Source organism: Pan troglodytes, chromosome 6, assembly GCF_028858775.2.
Source record: "Pan troglodytes isolate AG18354 chromosome 6, NHGRI_mPanTro3-v2.0_pri, whole genome shotgun sequence".
Classification (NCBI taxonomy): domain Eukaryota; kingdom Metazoa; phylum Chordata; class Mammalia; order Primates; family Hominidae; genus Pan; species Pan troglodytes.
The window spans coordinates 16,741,005-16,756,863 of NC_072404.2; the positions used below are offsets into that span (position 1 = coordinate 16,741,005).

The window sequence follows — 15,859 nt, forward strand, 5'->3', positions numbered from 1 at the left end:
CCACCGTACCTGGCCTATTGCCCACTTTTTAATGGGGCTGTTTGTTTCTTTTGTTGTTGAGTTGTTGAGTTCCTTGTAGATTCTAGGTAATATTCCTGAGTCATTTGATACCATCCTTTCTGTGGCACCAGGAAAGTTTTGGCAATTTGACTCCCTTAAGTGTAGGCTACCTTTTAGCCCAGGTTTTAGTTAATCAACAAATAAACTGTTAGAGTCACTCCCAAACCCTCAGATAAACACACTAAATCTGGAATCTCTGCTAGTGAAGCCATGTTAATAAACTGAGTTTAATGCAAGTTTATATTCCCTCCACCCTGATACCACACTCTTTTTTTTTTTTTTTTTTTTGAGACAGGGTCTCGCTCTGTCACCCAGGCTGGAGTGCAGTGGCACGATCTCGGCTGACTGCAAGCTCCACCTCCCGGGTGCCTCAGCCTCCTGAGTAGCTGGGATTACAGGTGCCTGCCACCTCGCCTGGCTAATTTTTTGTATTTTTAGTAGAGACGGGGTTTCACCATGTTAGCCAGGATGGTCTCGATCTCCTGACCTCGTGATCCGCCCACCTCGGCCTCCCAAAGTGCTGGGATTACAGGCGTGAGCCACTGCGCCCAGCTGATATCACGTTCTTAAGATCCATCCCTATACAGTTTCACCAGTATCTGTGAAAATTGACAAAATCAGCCAATTCTTTTGGTGTGTATTGTTCGTCCTAAGTTTGTGTCTCACACATTGGAGTCTACTTTCACCTGAGTCTGATTACAGATTTAGAAGCAATGAGAGGTGGTAAAGGTAGATTGTCAGAAGGAACAGTAGTCCCTTGTAAAGCAACTACCTCAGGGGAGGCTATTACAGTTCTTCAGGCAGGGGTAGACTGACAACTTGCCCAGAATTTCAGCCTCAAAATTATCGCCTTCATCAGAATCTACTCATATGTCCCCATCCCAATTTTCAGGGGTGTCTTAATTTTATTAGGTTGGTGCAAAAGTAATGGCACTAAAATGTTCTGTGACAGCAAATAGTCATTCAATTAAGGCTAAGGAAGACAAGTTACAATAAGGTAAAGGTAATAAAAAATAAAGCTACAGATAAATCTTAATAAAAACTGAGTGTCTGGGCATGGTGGCACATGCCTGTAGCCCAGTTACTGAGGAGGCTGAGGTGGAAGAGTTGCCTAAGCCCAGGAATTCGAATCCAGCCTGGGCAACATAGCAAGACCCTGTCTTAAAAAAACAAACAAATAAATAAGTAAATGAGTCTAATTCATCTATTAAAAAAAAACTAAGGGTGGTATAATAAAAGGCACAGAAGAAATTTTTAAAAGTTATGATGCATCTAATGACATTTTTATAAAATAACACTTCTATAAGAAGATACACATAAACATAGTTGGCCCATGGTGAGGTTAAATAAATTAAATCAATAATGGAAGAAATTGAGAACACTCAAATAATGTTTAAGAGTATTTGTCAAAATGGTTTCATAAGCAAAATGCTGTATCTTCAAGGTATAGATAATTCCTATGCTATTAAATCTATCTCAAAACATTGAAAAAGTAACTTTCCAAATTCACATTACAAAGGTCATAACAAAACTTGACAAGAATAGACAAACTATGCTTTCTTTAATCTCAACCAGATTAGTTGCAGCAGTTTTATCAAATAAATATCAGATCTCTCAAAATGTGAGGCCCTATGAAATACTGTGAGTTAAAATTACTTGATTTTCCATCTGGGAAGTGGGGAGCGCCTCGGCCCAGCTGCTGGCTGCCGTGCAACCCTCTAGGTGTGAAGTGGCAGCTCTGTGTGGGATCTTTCTGCCCTCCCTAAGTTTGCATTTTCGACAGTAAAGTTTACTTTTAAATTAAAAGATTTAATTTGAGGAAGATTTTAAAAAATTACTTGATTTTAAAACTGTGCACGGACTTTCACTTTCAGAATTGACAGGCTAGGTTATTCAAATGGTTCAGACCATGGTTTTTTGTTCAAAGACATTGGGAAAGTGTAATGAGTTGAATAGTGTCCTTCCAAAATTCATGAACACCTAGAACCTCAGAATGTGAACTTATTTGGAAATAGGGTCTTTGCATACGTAATTAATCCGGTGAGTTCATACTGGATTGGGGTGGGCCCTGAATCAAATGACTTGGTATCCTTATAAGAAGAGGGAGGGACACACAGACACAGACACACACAGAGAAAGCCAAGTGAAGACAGAGGCCGAGACTGGAGTTATGCTACCACAAGCCCAGGAACACCAGAAGCCACTAGGAACTGGAAGATAGAAAGAAGAATTCCCCTCGAGCCTTTGGAGGGAGTGTGGTCCTGTTCACGCCTTTGTTTCAGATTTCTGACTTCCAAAACTGGGAAAATAAATTCCTGTTGTTTTAAGCCACCCAGTTTGTAATGATTTTTACAGCAGTCCTAGAAAACAAATGTAGATTTCGGTATCAGAAGTGATTTGCTGCTGTTAACAGATACCTAAACATGAGTTGGTAGAAATATAAATGTTAACATGCATCTGGGAAGGTCTCAGAAATAAATGAACATGTTGTTGGACGCAAATTTGAAAATAGGCTTAGATTCAAGATAATGCCTACCCTTAGGTAAGCAAGAGGGGCTCAAGAGAGGCTTCTTTGGTGTTGATGTGGATGGTGTTTATAAGGGTGTTTACTTCATGATGATTATTTGATCTATACATTTACTTATTTGTTTTTCATTTTTTTCTGTTATATTTTCCAATAAATTTCTAAAAACTGTTGTATAGATTTAGGACAATGTTAAGGAGTTTGCTTATGATTTGTCACTTAGAGATCTGATTGATTTAAAAGAGCAGAAGGTATCACTGTGCATTTTTGTTTGTTTGAAAGCTTCTCCACCTTTTCAGTTGATGACATGAAACCTCCTGTTCCTAACTAACCTTATTTGTCTGTCTAATATATAATATTGTATGCTTTACGACGTTGCTCTACTAATGCTGTCTTTGCCCATCTGTTTTGCTTTCTTGGGACTTGCCCCTTGTGAAAAACGTCTCCAAAGCCTGCCATTCATATGCACTGAAACATGAGTAAATACCTCAGCTTGTCTAAGAGATCTGTCTAATAAACTGCTATTGTAGCAAAAATTGAAGTACTCACTTCCCACTTTTGTCTTTTCTCCATGCAGAACAAATACTGATGGCATCTCACAGTATTGTGTTTATTTAAAAACAAGTTGTATTACAACATGGATGAGCCATGGAAACATTACGCTAAGTGAAAGAAACCAGACGCATAAGACCACTTATTTTTTATTCCATTTAAATGAAATATCTACAATACGAAAATTCCTCAAGACAGAACATAGATTAGTGATTATCAAGGTCTACGTGTAGGGGAAATGAGGAGTAACTGCGAATGGATATGTGGTTTCTTTTGAGGTTGATGTAAGTGTTCTGGAATTAGATAGTGGTGATGGTTGTACATTTTTTATATACTAAAAATCACTGAATTGTAAACCATGAAAGGGTAAATTTTATGGTATGTGAATTATATCTCAATAAAGCTGTTATAAAAACTCAGCCCTGAGCCAATCACTTTAAAAAAAAAAAAGCTCATCTTGTTGCTATGTCTAGAGAGATGACTGACTGGCTAGGGCACAAAGGAAGAATGGAAATTTCACTTTCATGGTACTCTTGTGCATTTAAACATTTTATACCATGTATACATATTATCTATAAAAATTAATTAACTTAAAACAATTTTTAATATTATCCATTTGCTAAATATGTGGAAAGTTTTTACTCATGTAATACCAAAGTCAATCCATGCTACCTAAATATTGAAGAAAATTCTGTAGTCTGTATTTTAACATAATTTGAAAACAGATTATCAATGAACTCTTTATTAGAAAATATTGAAATGATTTTAGAAGTTGCCAGCCATCCAGAGTTGTAGTTGAGAATTCTGATTCCTATTCCTTTGTAAATATCCTGACTTTTCTTTCTGGGAGTACTTACGATTTTCCTGAAGTTCAGAAATTTCAGCACAATGTTTTCTTGCTTTATCAATACTGTTTTCTCTTGGATATCTCTGAAAATATGAACTACAGCAAGATAAAATGAGCCATTCTCCATAACAAAGGATTTATGATCTCTTTAAGTGATCATAAATGATAGCTGTTTGGCCAACTGCTTACTTCTGTAGTTTTATTTTATTTTCTAGAGACAGGGTCTCATTTTGTCACCCAGGCTGGAGTACAGTGGTACCATTGCATCTCACTGTGGCCTCAAACACCTGGGCTCAAGTGACCTTCTCACCTCAGTCTCCCTAGTAGCTGGGACTTCAGGTGAGCATCACCATGCCCTGCTAACTGATTTTTTTTCTTTTTTTGTAGAGATGGGGTCTCACTATGTTGCCCAGGGTTACTGCCATACTTGTGGATTGCCAGGTTAGCTCTGCAAGGTAAGAAGGAATTCCTCTGGATGATGTAGGAGTCTTTTTAAAATGCATATCAGTCAAAGTACAGTATAGTAGAAACCAAAACCACGCTTTTTTTGAGCAGAAAAAATTTAGTAGATGGAGTTAGATATAAACTCAATATCTAACCTGGAGAAGAAGTTAGGGAGCTGCTTCCTGAATTTTGGCTCTGAGGCTACGCAACTGTATTTGCAATCCAGATGTCAGAAAGCTGATGCTGTTAATGTTTTTGTGGCTGCCCAAACCATAACCACCTAACAGCCACAACACTCATATCTAGACACTGGAACAAGTCAGCTAGTCATTCCATATTGGAACTCATGCCTATTGGAGTTTGTTTGTCCACATCTACACCTGCAGAAAGTTTGCATTACCTCCCTCCTATTTTCTAAATATCACAGGATCCCTTGTGTGTTGCCTCACCAGCTGGAAACCTCTATGGCCAGCAGCGATGCAACTCTGCTTGAGTTTTGTTCATGCCTGCTGGGCTCATTCTGCCCATTCAGCCTGGCAGGCTGCACTCAGCTCATGCTACTGGCTCAGATCCCATGCCCACTGAGGATGAGCCAAGCAGAGTGGTGAGAGGTATGTAAGTGAGTGAGTGTGGGGTCTGGCCACTGCGCATAGCCAGGCGCACCAACTGCTGCATGTGGGGTGGGCAGTTCCAGGTGCCAGCACAGGCACCGGCTCTCTGCGAGGCTGTAGCTGGCCCAGGCGTACTGCAAGTGGTTTATGCTGTGGGTACCGGCATCTGGATGAGGGGAACGCGATGGTGCCCCAAAACTTGGAGATGCCAGCAATGGCAGAGCCCCAAGAGTTGGGGAGGGGATATTACAGATCTCTCGTTCCTGCCATCCATGGCACAGCGAGCCAGCCAGGAAAGTGGTGTTTCAGCCATTCAGTGAGTCCTGAGTTCTTGTCCCACATCCAGGAAGAATGAGGTTATGTGGACAACTGGAGGGTGAGCAAGGCAGAGAATAGCTTTATTTATTTTTTTAATTTTTATTTTTTAATATACATAGAAAGTTTATCTGGGCCAAGCTTGCAGATTGCAATGCAGGAGCACAGATTCAAGTTGCCCTGAATATACTCCAACAAGCAGTAGTTACAAGTGGATTTTTAAAAAATTATTATTATACTTAAAGTTCTAGGGTACATGTACACAATGTGCAGGTTTGTTACATAGGTATACATGTGCCATGTTGGTTTGCTGCACTCATCAACTCGTCATTTACATTAGGTATTTCTCCCAACACTATCCCTTCCCCAGCACCCCACCCCCCTACAGGCCTCAGTGTGAGATGTTCCCCATCCTGTGTCCATGTGTTCTCCTTGTTCAACTCCCACTTATGACTGAGAACAGGTGGTGTTTGGTTTTCTGTCCTTGTGATAGTTTGCTGAGAATCATGGTTCCAACTTCATCCATGTCCCTGCAAAGGACATGAACTCATCCTTTTTTATGACTGCATAGTATTCCACGGTGTATATGTGCCACATTTTCTTTATCCAGTCTATTATTGATGGACATTTGGGTTGGCTCCAAGTCTTTGCTATTGTGAATAGTGCTGCAATAAACACACATGTGCATGTGTCTTTATAGAATGATTTATAATCCTTTGGGTATATACCCAGTAATGGGATTGCTGTGTCAAATGGTATTTCTAGTTCTAGAACCTTGAAGAATCGCCACACTGTCTTCCACAATGGTTGAACTAGTTTACAGTCTCACCAACAGTATAAAAGCATTCCTATTTCTCCACATCCTCTCCAGCATCTGTTGTTTCCTGACTTTTTTAATGATTGCCATTGTAACTGGCATGAGGTTGTATCTCCTTGTGGTTTTGATTTTCATTTCTCTGATGACCAGTGATGATGAGCATTTTTTCATGTGTCTGTTGGCTGCATAAATGTCTTCTTTTGAGAAGTGTCTGTTCATATCCTTTGCCCACTTTTTGATGGGTTTTTTTTTCTTGTAAATTTAAGTCCTTTGTAGATTCTGGATATTTGCCCATTGTCAGATGGAAAGATTGAAAAATTTTCTCCCATTTTGTAGATTGCCTGTTTACTCTGATGATAGTTTCTTTTTCTGTGCAGAAGTTCTTCAGTTTAATTATATCCCATTTGTCAATTTTGGCTTTTGTTGACATTGCTTTTGGTGTTTTAGTCATGAAGTCTTTGCCCATGCCTGGGTCCTGAATGGTATTGCCCATGTTTTCTTCTAAGGTTTTTATGGTTTTAGGTGTTACATTTAAGTCTTTAATCCATCTTGAGTTAATTTTTGTGTAAGTGTAAGGACAGGGTCCAGTATCAGCTTTCTACATATGGCTAGCCAGTTTTCCCAGCAACATTTATTAAATAGGGAATCCTTTTCCCATTGCTTGTTTTTGTCAGGTTTGTCAAAGATCAGATGGTTGTAGATGTATGGTGTTATTTCTGAGGCTTCTGTTCTGTTCCATTGGTCTATTTATCTGTTTTGGTACCAGTACCAAGCTGTTTTGGTTACTGTAGGCTTGTGGTATAGTCTGAAGTCAGGTATGCCTCCATGTTTGTTCTTTTTGCTTAGGATTGTCTTGGCTATGCGGGCTCTTTTTGGTTCCATATGAAATTTAAAGTAGCTTTTTCCAATTCTGTGAAAAAAATCATTGGTAGCTTTATGGGGATAGCATTGAATCTATAAATTACTTTGGGCAGTATGGCCATTTTCACAATATTGATTCTTCCTATCCATGAGCATGGAATGTTCTTCCATTTGTTTGTGTCCTCTTTTATTTTGTTGAGCAGTGGTTTGTAGTTCTCCATGAAGAGGTCCTTCACATCCCTTGTAAGTTGCATTCCTAGGTATTTTATTCTCTTTGTAGTAATTGTGAATGGGAGTTCACTTGTGATTTGGATCTCTGTTTTTCTGTTCTTGGTGTATAGGAATGCTTGTCATTTTTGCACCTTGATTTTGTATCCTGAGACTTTGCTGAAGTTGCTTGTCAGCAAACTTCAGCCCAAAAGGAGATTTTGGGCTGAGACGATGGGGTTTTCTAAATATACAATCATGTCATCTGCAAACAGGGACAATTTGACTTCCTCTTTTCCTAATTGAATAACTTTTATTGCTTTCTCTTGCCTGATTGCCCTGGCCAGAACTTTCAATACTATGTTGAATAGGAGAGGGGAGAGAGGGCATTCTTGTCTTGTGCAGCTTTTCAAAGGGAATGCTTCCAGTTTTTGCCTATTCAGTATGATATTGGGTGTGAGTTTGTCATAAATGGCTTTTATTATTTTGAGATATGTTCCATCAATACCTAGTTTACTGAGAATTTTTAGCATGAAAGGCTGTTGAATTTTGTCAGCCTTTTCTGCATGTATTGAGATAATCATGTGGTTTTTGTCATTGGTTCTGTTTATGTGATGGATTATGTTTATTGATTTGTGTATGTTGAACCAGCCTTGCATCCCAGGGATGAAGCCAACTTGATCATGGTGGATAAGCTTTTCAATGTGCTGCTGGATTCAGTTTGCCGGTATATTATTGAGGATTTTTGCATCAATGTTCATTGGGGATATTGGCCTGAAATTCTTTTTGTTGTATCTCTGCCAGGCTTTGGTATCAGGATGATGCTGGCCTGATAAAATGAGTTAGGGAGGATTCCCTCTTTTTCTATTGATTGGAATAGTTTCAGAAGGAATGGTACCAGCTCCTCTTTGTACCTCTGGTAGAATTTGGCTGTGAATCTGTCTGGTCCTGGACTTTTTTTTGGTTGGTAGTTTATTAATTATTGTGTCAATTTCAGAACCTGTTATTGGTGTATTCAGAGATTCAACTTCTTCCTGGTTTAGTCTTGGGAGGGGTATGTGTCCAGGAATTTATCCATTTCTTCTAGATTTTCTAGTTTATTTGCACAGAGGTGTTTGTAGTATTCTCTGATGGTAGTTTATATTTCTGTGGGATCAGTGGTGATATCCCCTTTATAATTTTTTATTGCATCTATTTGATTCTTCCCTCTTTTCTTCTTTAGTAATCTTGCTAGCAGTCTATCTATTTTGTTGATCTTTTAAAAAAAACCAGCTCCTGGATTCGTTGATTTTTTTCTTGAAGAGTTTTTTGTGTCTCTATCTCCTTCAGTTCTGCTCTGATCTTAGTTATTTCTTGTCTTCTGCTAGCTTTTGAGTTTGTTTGCTCTTGCTTCTCTAGTTCTTTTAATTGTGATGTTAGGGTGTCAATATTAGATCTTTTCTGCTTTCTCTTGTGGGCATTTAGGGTTACAAATTTCCCTCTACACACTGCTTTAAATGTGTCCCAGAGATTCTGGTACATTGTGTCTTTGTTCTTATTGGTTTCAAAGAACATCTTTATTTCTGCCTTCATTTTGTTCTTTACCCAGTAGTCATTCAGGAGCAAGTTGTTCAGTCTCCATGTAGTTGTTTTGAGTGAATTTCTTAATCCTGAGTTCTAATTTGATTGCAGTGTGGTCTGAGAGACAGTTTGTTGTGATTTCTATTCTTTTACATTTGCTGAGGAGTGTTTTACTTGCAATTATGTGGTCAATTTACAATAAGTGCAATGTGGTGCTGAGAAGAATGTATATTCTGTTGATTTGGGGTGGAGAGTTCTGTAGATGTGTTTTAGGTTTGCTTGGTCCAGAGCTGAGTCCAAGTCCTGGTTATCCTTGTTAATTTTCTGTCTCCTTGATCTGTTTAATATTGACAGTGCGGTGTTAAAGTCTTGCATTATTATTGTGTAGGACTCTAAGTCTCTTTGTAGGTCTCTAAGGACTTGCTTTATGAATCTGGGTGCTCCTGTATTGTGTGCATATATATTTAGGATAGTTAGCTCTTCTTGTTGAATTGATCCCTTTACCGTTATGTAATGGCCTTTGTCTCTTTTGATCTTTGTTGGTTTAAAGTCTGTATTATCAGAGACAAGGATTGCAACCCCTGCTTTTTTTTTTCTTTCCATTTGCTTGGTAGATCTTCCTCCATCCCTTTATTTTGAGCCTATGTGTGTCTTTGCAAATGAGATGGGTCTCCTGAATACAGCACACTGATAGGTCTTGACTCTTTATCCAATTTTCCAGTCTGTGTTTTTTAATTGGGGCATTTAGCCCATTTACATGTTGGCTAATATTGTTATGTGTGAATGTGATCCTGTCATTATGATGCTAGCTGGTTATTTCACCTGTTAGTTGATGCAGTTTCTTCATACTGTCGATGGTGTTTACCATTTGGCATGTTTTTGCAGTGGCTTGTATCAGTTATTCCTTTCCATGTTTAGTGCTTCCTTCAGGAGCTCTGGTAATGCAGGTCTGGTGGTGACAAAATCTCTCAGCATTTGCTTGTCTGTAAATAATTTTATTTCTCCTTCATTTATGAAGCTTAGTTTGGCTGGATATGAAAATCTGGGTTGAAAATTCTTTTCTTTAAGAATGTTGACTATTGGCCCCCACTCTCTTCTGGCTTGTAGTGTTTCTGTTGAGAGATCCACTCTTGGTCTGATGGGCTTCCCTTTGTGGGTAACCAGACCTTTCTCTCTGGCTGCCCTTAACATTTTTTTCCTTTATTTCAACCTTGGTGAATCTGACAATTATGTGTCTTGGGGTTGCTCTTCTCAAGGACTATCTTTGTGGTGTTCTCTGTATTTCCTGAATTTGAATGTTGGCCTGCCTTGCTAGGTTGGGGAAGATCTACTGAATAAAATTCTGAAGAGTGTTTTCTAACTTGGTTCCATTCTCCCCATCACTCTCAAATACACCAATCAAACATAGATTTGGTCTTTTCACATAGTTCTTGGAGGCTTTGTTCATTTCTTTTCACTCTTTTTTCTCTAATCTTGTCTTCTCTATTTTAACCATTTGATCTACAATCGCTGATATCCTTCCTTCTGCTTGATCGAATTGGTTATTGAAGCTTGTGTATGCTTCACGCAGTTCTTGTGCTGTGGTTTTCAGCTCCATTAGGTCATTTAAGCTCTTCTCTACACTGGATATTCTAGTTAGCCATTCGTCTAACCTTTTTTCTAGGTTTTTACCTTCTTTGCAATGGGTTAGAACATGCTCCTTTAGCTCGGAGAGGTTTGTTATTACCGACCTTCTGAAGCCTTTTTCTGTCAACTCTCAAACTCATTCTCCATCCAGTTTTATACCCTTGCTGGAGAGGAGCTGTGTTCCTTTGGAGGAGAAGAGGTGTTCTGGCTTTTGGAATTTTCAGCCTTTTTGCTGTGGTTTCTCCTCATCTTAGTGGTTTTATCTTCCTTTGTCTTTGATGTTGGTGACCTACGGATGTGGTTTTGGTGTGGATGTCCTTTTTGTTGATGTTGATGCTATTCCTTTCTGTTCTTATTTTACCTTCTAACAGACAGACCCCTCAGCTGCAGGTCTGCTGGAGTTTGCTGGAGGTCCTCTCCAGACCTTGTTTGCCTGGGTATCACCAGCGGAGGCTGCAGAACAGCAAATATTGCTGACTGATCCTTCCTCTAGAAGCTTTGTCCCAGAGGGGCACCCACCTGTAAGAGGTGTCTATCGGCCCCTACTGGGAGATGTCTCCCAGTCAGGCTACTGGGGGGTCAGGGACCCACTTGAGGAGGCCGTCTGTCTGTTAATGGATCTCAAACACCATGCTGGGAGAACCACTGCTCTCTTCAGAGCTGTCAGGCAGGATGTTTAAGTCTGTAGAAGTTGTCTGCTGCTGCCTTTTGTTCAGATATGCCCTGCCCTAAGAGGTGGAATCTAGAGAGGTAGTAGGCATTGTTGAGCTGGGGTGGCCTCTGCCTAGTTCGAGCCTCCCTGCCTTTTTGTTTACACTGTGAGCATAGAACTGCCTACTCAAGTCTCAGCAATGGTGGACTCCCTTCCCCCCACCATGCTCCAGCGTCCCAGGTTGATCTCAGACTGCTGCACTAGCAACGAGCAAGGCTCCATGTGTGTTGGCCTCGCCGAGCCAGGCACGGGAGGGAATCTCCTGGTCTGCCTGCTGTGAAGACTGTGGGAAAAGTGCAGTATTTGGGCAGGAGTGTACAGTTCCTCCAGGTACAGTCATTCACAGCTTCCCTTGTTTAGAAAAGGGAAATCCTCTGACCCCTTGAGCTTTCCGGGTGAGGTGACACCCCACCCTGCTTTGGCTTGTCCTCCATGGGCTGCACCCACTGTCCAACCAGTTCCAATGGGATGAACCAGGTACCTCAGTTGGAAATGCAGAAATCACCCATCTTCTGCATCGATCTTGCAGGGAGCTGTAGACCGGAGCTGTTTCTATTGGGCCATCTTGGAACTGCCCCCCAAAGAGCTTTATTGAGAGACAGAACAGCTCTCAGTGAAGAGGAGACCCAAAATACCTAGCTCCCATCCTCAGGCAGGTAGTCCTGAAATGTGTCTGAGTCTGGCTGAGTCTGAGGTTTTTATGGGCTCAGAATGTAGAAAGTGCATGCTGATTGGTCTATGGGTGGGCCCAGAAAAATCACCATCTGATTGGCCGAAAGGCATCAAAGAACTTCTCACTCCTGGTCATGGACTCTACCCAGAACTGGTAGCCTGGCCCACAGGCTTCAGGCCATCCCTGGCTTGAAGGTTGGTCCTCACTGGGGACCTACCTTTTCCTGCGTAGGAACCTGTCTGCCTCCCACCACCATCAAAACCTTGAAAGCCCATCTAATTGGTGGAATCTAAGTCATATCTATAATCCTAGTTTTAAGTGAGTCTGAGAAACGTAGTTTTTATTCTAACATGATCTGTAATACAGAGGAAGAGGTGAGTATGAAAGTCACCTGCTAGTGGACAATATCTAGCCCAATTTTATGCTTTGTCTACTCAGCAGCCAGATACACCCTTCTCTCCATAAACCTCCCCACAATAACAATAGCAATAAAACCACTACCACCAAACATAAGTTAACTCTTCCTAATGTAGATGAAAACACTGTCTCCTTCAGGGTCAGAATTTGTCCTTGCCCCTTGGAACATACTGGGATCTGATTCCATTTATAGGGATGCAGTGAGAGAGATGGGCATGAGGAGAATCAGCATCCCTTTGCAAAGTAATGAACTCAGTTGAGTCCATTCATTACAGTGTCTTCAACAAGGCAGGTAGCTTCACCAAGAAAGAAGGGTCTAATTCTACTAAGAAAATGATGCTCTGAGATTTTGAGGCTTGGTTTTCAATTCTCAAGGTACCATTCTATCCCAATAAATGCCCTAAATTCTTACAAAGCTGCCTAAAACCTGCAACTTGTGTATTCAGATTTATCGATTGTTAATGATATCAGTCCTATGATGACATGGGATGAAATTAATTTAGAGTAGTAGTTTTCATTGGAGGGCTGAGTGATGGTGGTGCCACTGCTGTTGGTAGTGATTTGGCTGCCCAATGGATATTTGGCAATGTATGTCCATTTTGGGTTGTCACAATTTGGGTTAGGGAGAGCTGTTAGTGGCATCTAGTGGATAGAGTCCAGAGGTACTGAGATATCCTACAATGCATAGGACAGCCTTCCTCAGCCTTTTGCCACAGGGCCAAAGAATTATCTGGCCCATCAATAATGACAAAGATAAGAAATCACAGAAGCTCTCTGTGTGTTGGAACAAGTTTTGAGTCAAGCAGTTAACGTCAGCTGGATGTAGTCACTCACACCTGTACCCCCAGCACTTTGAGAGGCTGAGGCAGGAGGATCAGTTGAGCTCAGGAGTTCAAGCCCAGCCTTGGCAACGTAGCGAGGTCCCATGTCACATTTAGAAATTTTTTAAAAAAGTTAAAACCCTGGGCTTGTCATCATTGTTCTCTAATTTTTCAAAGGCTGTCAGAACTGCCACCTCAGCCCACCCCAGTCCATTTGTTGCTTATTTCCATTTTAGTGTTCTATCATAACAAACAATTGCTAACAGATCTTGTGTTCAACAGGCACCTTATTTCAGGTGATGACATATGATAATTTAAGTAAATGTATTACCACTGCATGTCTTGGACTACCAATATCTTATTTTCCACTGGTAATCAAGATATCATTGCCTTTAAATCCAAACTGGGTCAAATAATAAATATCAAATTCCCAGTGTTGAAGTTTTATTTCTTTATTTTTCAAACATCTTTATATACCAACTATTGTATCAGACAAAATTAGTATAGCAAATAGAAAACACTACATATATTTCATGTAGAAAAATATTTTGGTATGTATAAAATCATTTAAAAGACTGAAGGAGTGAAAGTCAGAGATTCAAGGAAATTTTCAGTTTCAAGATCATATAACTGTAGCTATGATCTAGAGGTCAGAAAACTAGTGCAGCTGTTGCTGCTAACCCTCTCCACAACTGCTCCTCCATCTTGCCCTTATACCTTTGAATTAAGCTAGTGAATATGGATTCTATTCTTATAGATGATTGAGCTTCTTTTCTGCTGTTACAGCTACACGAACATGGCCTCTGCCTCCCTTACGTTTTCTACATATCAAGATGCCCATGGGATACCTAATACATCTGACTTAAGTAATTGTTTAAAGTTTTTAAAAATTTGGTTTCTCCAATGTTGTTAGTTTTATTTAAATATTTAATGATTCTTGGTTGTCTATATATATTTGTGTTCATAGTATATAATACGTAGTGTTGGTGGCCAGAATTGATGTACTTTGTCCAAATAAGAAGCCCTGTTCACCTGGCAGAGAATAAATGCAAGTTTTCATTATAGGCATACTGGTTCTGATGGTTGTGTGTTTGTTTGTAGGGTTGAGGAAGTTGGTGGTATAGGGAGGTTACATGTGAGTAGGCTCTTCTTTATGATTTATGAGTAGTTTCTATGCTGGATCTTCCTATTTCAGCTATTAAGACAACTGAAAGTCAGTGAGGTTACTATCAGTCTCCTTCCTATAAACCTGTTTTCCATTCTGGTAATCTCTGAAGTTAGACTTCCCCCTTAGTAGAGCTGTATTTGAAGTTTTATTCAGGAGAGAAATGCTATTTTCAGCTCCTCTGACAACAGAATTACTATGTAGCTCTTTTCCTTCTAATGAATTATCCAGTCTATTGTCCAAGTCTCAGCCCTTCTCACAACCCTCATTGTCTCTTACCTAAGCGTTATGCAGAGAATGTATTGGAAAAACTCACTTTAGTGATTCTTCTCTTTGATGATTCATCACCTGGATGAATTTATTAGCTCCTTAGTCTGTTGGATTTTGTTGGCAATGTGGACCTACTTCCAGAACTGTCAAAATTCCTCCATAGCCCTCAAAAGTCTGCTGGTGACATTACTCTCAGGTTTATAGCAATGCTATGATTTTATGGATTTATTTCTATTTGTATATTTCTTCTGTGATTTCTGTGTATTTTGGGGAGGGTAGTGAGGTAATTCACATGTTCAATTAGTTTAATTAGTTGTGAACCAGCACTATTATCCTTAGATTTACAGCAAACTAATTTTACTTTCTTGGTTTCTTAAAAAATTAATCAGAATCTGCAGTTTCTCTCTCAACAAAATAAGACAATTCATTTTTTTCTTCATTTATCTTATTTTACTTTCCCTAAGCACTTCATCTCTTTACCCCCTACATCTTGGATTTGGTTACCATAATTTAGAATTATAACCCCTCTAGTTTGCATATCCTTGCTTAATAAAACTGTATTAAATCCCACAATCTCAGTGTTGACAATTATTCACAATTAATTCTAACTGTTATTTTCTTTTTCTCTTACATAATTTTTTCATTGCATGTCCTCTAATTTCTTGGATTGAAAAGACTTTTTTCTTAGAGTAATTTTGGAAATAGGGTACACTGTTATCTGCTTCTCAAAACTTTAAGTAACAGACAGGTTATTAATATTATTTCCAGATTCTGGGTGATGAATCAGAGGCTCAATGTTGACTTTTTTTAAGGTAACACAAATTCAGTGGCAAAGCCTAGACCCAAATTCGGATCTCCAGACTCTTAAGTTTGCTGTCTTTTGTATACATATTTGTTTCTTTTTCTTATAGTAGGTGTCCACAACAAGCTGTTTATTTTACTATCTTTTGTTGGAGTAGTTTGAAAGACCATTTCTGAATATAGATCTCTGCTTTTCATAATTATTACTGATGCTTGTGCAGTCATATTCAGTTTGCTTAATTAGACAGAATTGTGGACATTAAGAATATTATTTGGCAAAATCCTACATTGAGGCAGTTTGTGGTTGCTGTTTTTTGGAAATAATAATTATTATATAATTCTTCTTCTTCTTTGTGTAGTCATGCATAAATATCTTGAATTTGAATACCTGGCAACTAGAATAAAAGAGAAACATGATGGATTACATAACATAAATATTCTACCAAGAAGATGGCAGAGCATTAGGAGACTCAAAATTTTCTGAGTTAAGGCTGGGTGCGGTGGCTCACACTTGTAATCCCAGTACTTTGAGAGGCTGAGGTGGGCGATCAGTTGAGGTCCGGAGTTGAAGGCCAG

At 39.5% G+C, this 15,859-nt stretch overlaps 1 protein-coding gene across 5 annotated transcripts in view; it reads left to right on the forward strand.

Annotated features, from left to right (window-relative positions):
• PHF14 (PHD finger protein 14) overlaps positions 1-15,859 on the forward strand; it is a 248,904-nt gene that overhangs the window by 13,484 nt on the left and 219,561 nt on the right. For 3 of the 5 annotated variants that reach the window (XM_063814056.1, XM_063814057.1, XM_063814060.1), the window contains exon 2: positions 4,371-4,438. The exons of the other annotated variants lie outside the window; for them this stretch is intronic. The gene's annotated coding sequence lies outside the window, so the exon portion shown is untranslated. The remainder of the gene's footprint in view (positions 1-4,370; positions 4,439-15,859) is intronic. 5 annotated transcript variants of the gene reach the window in all.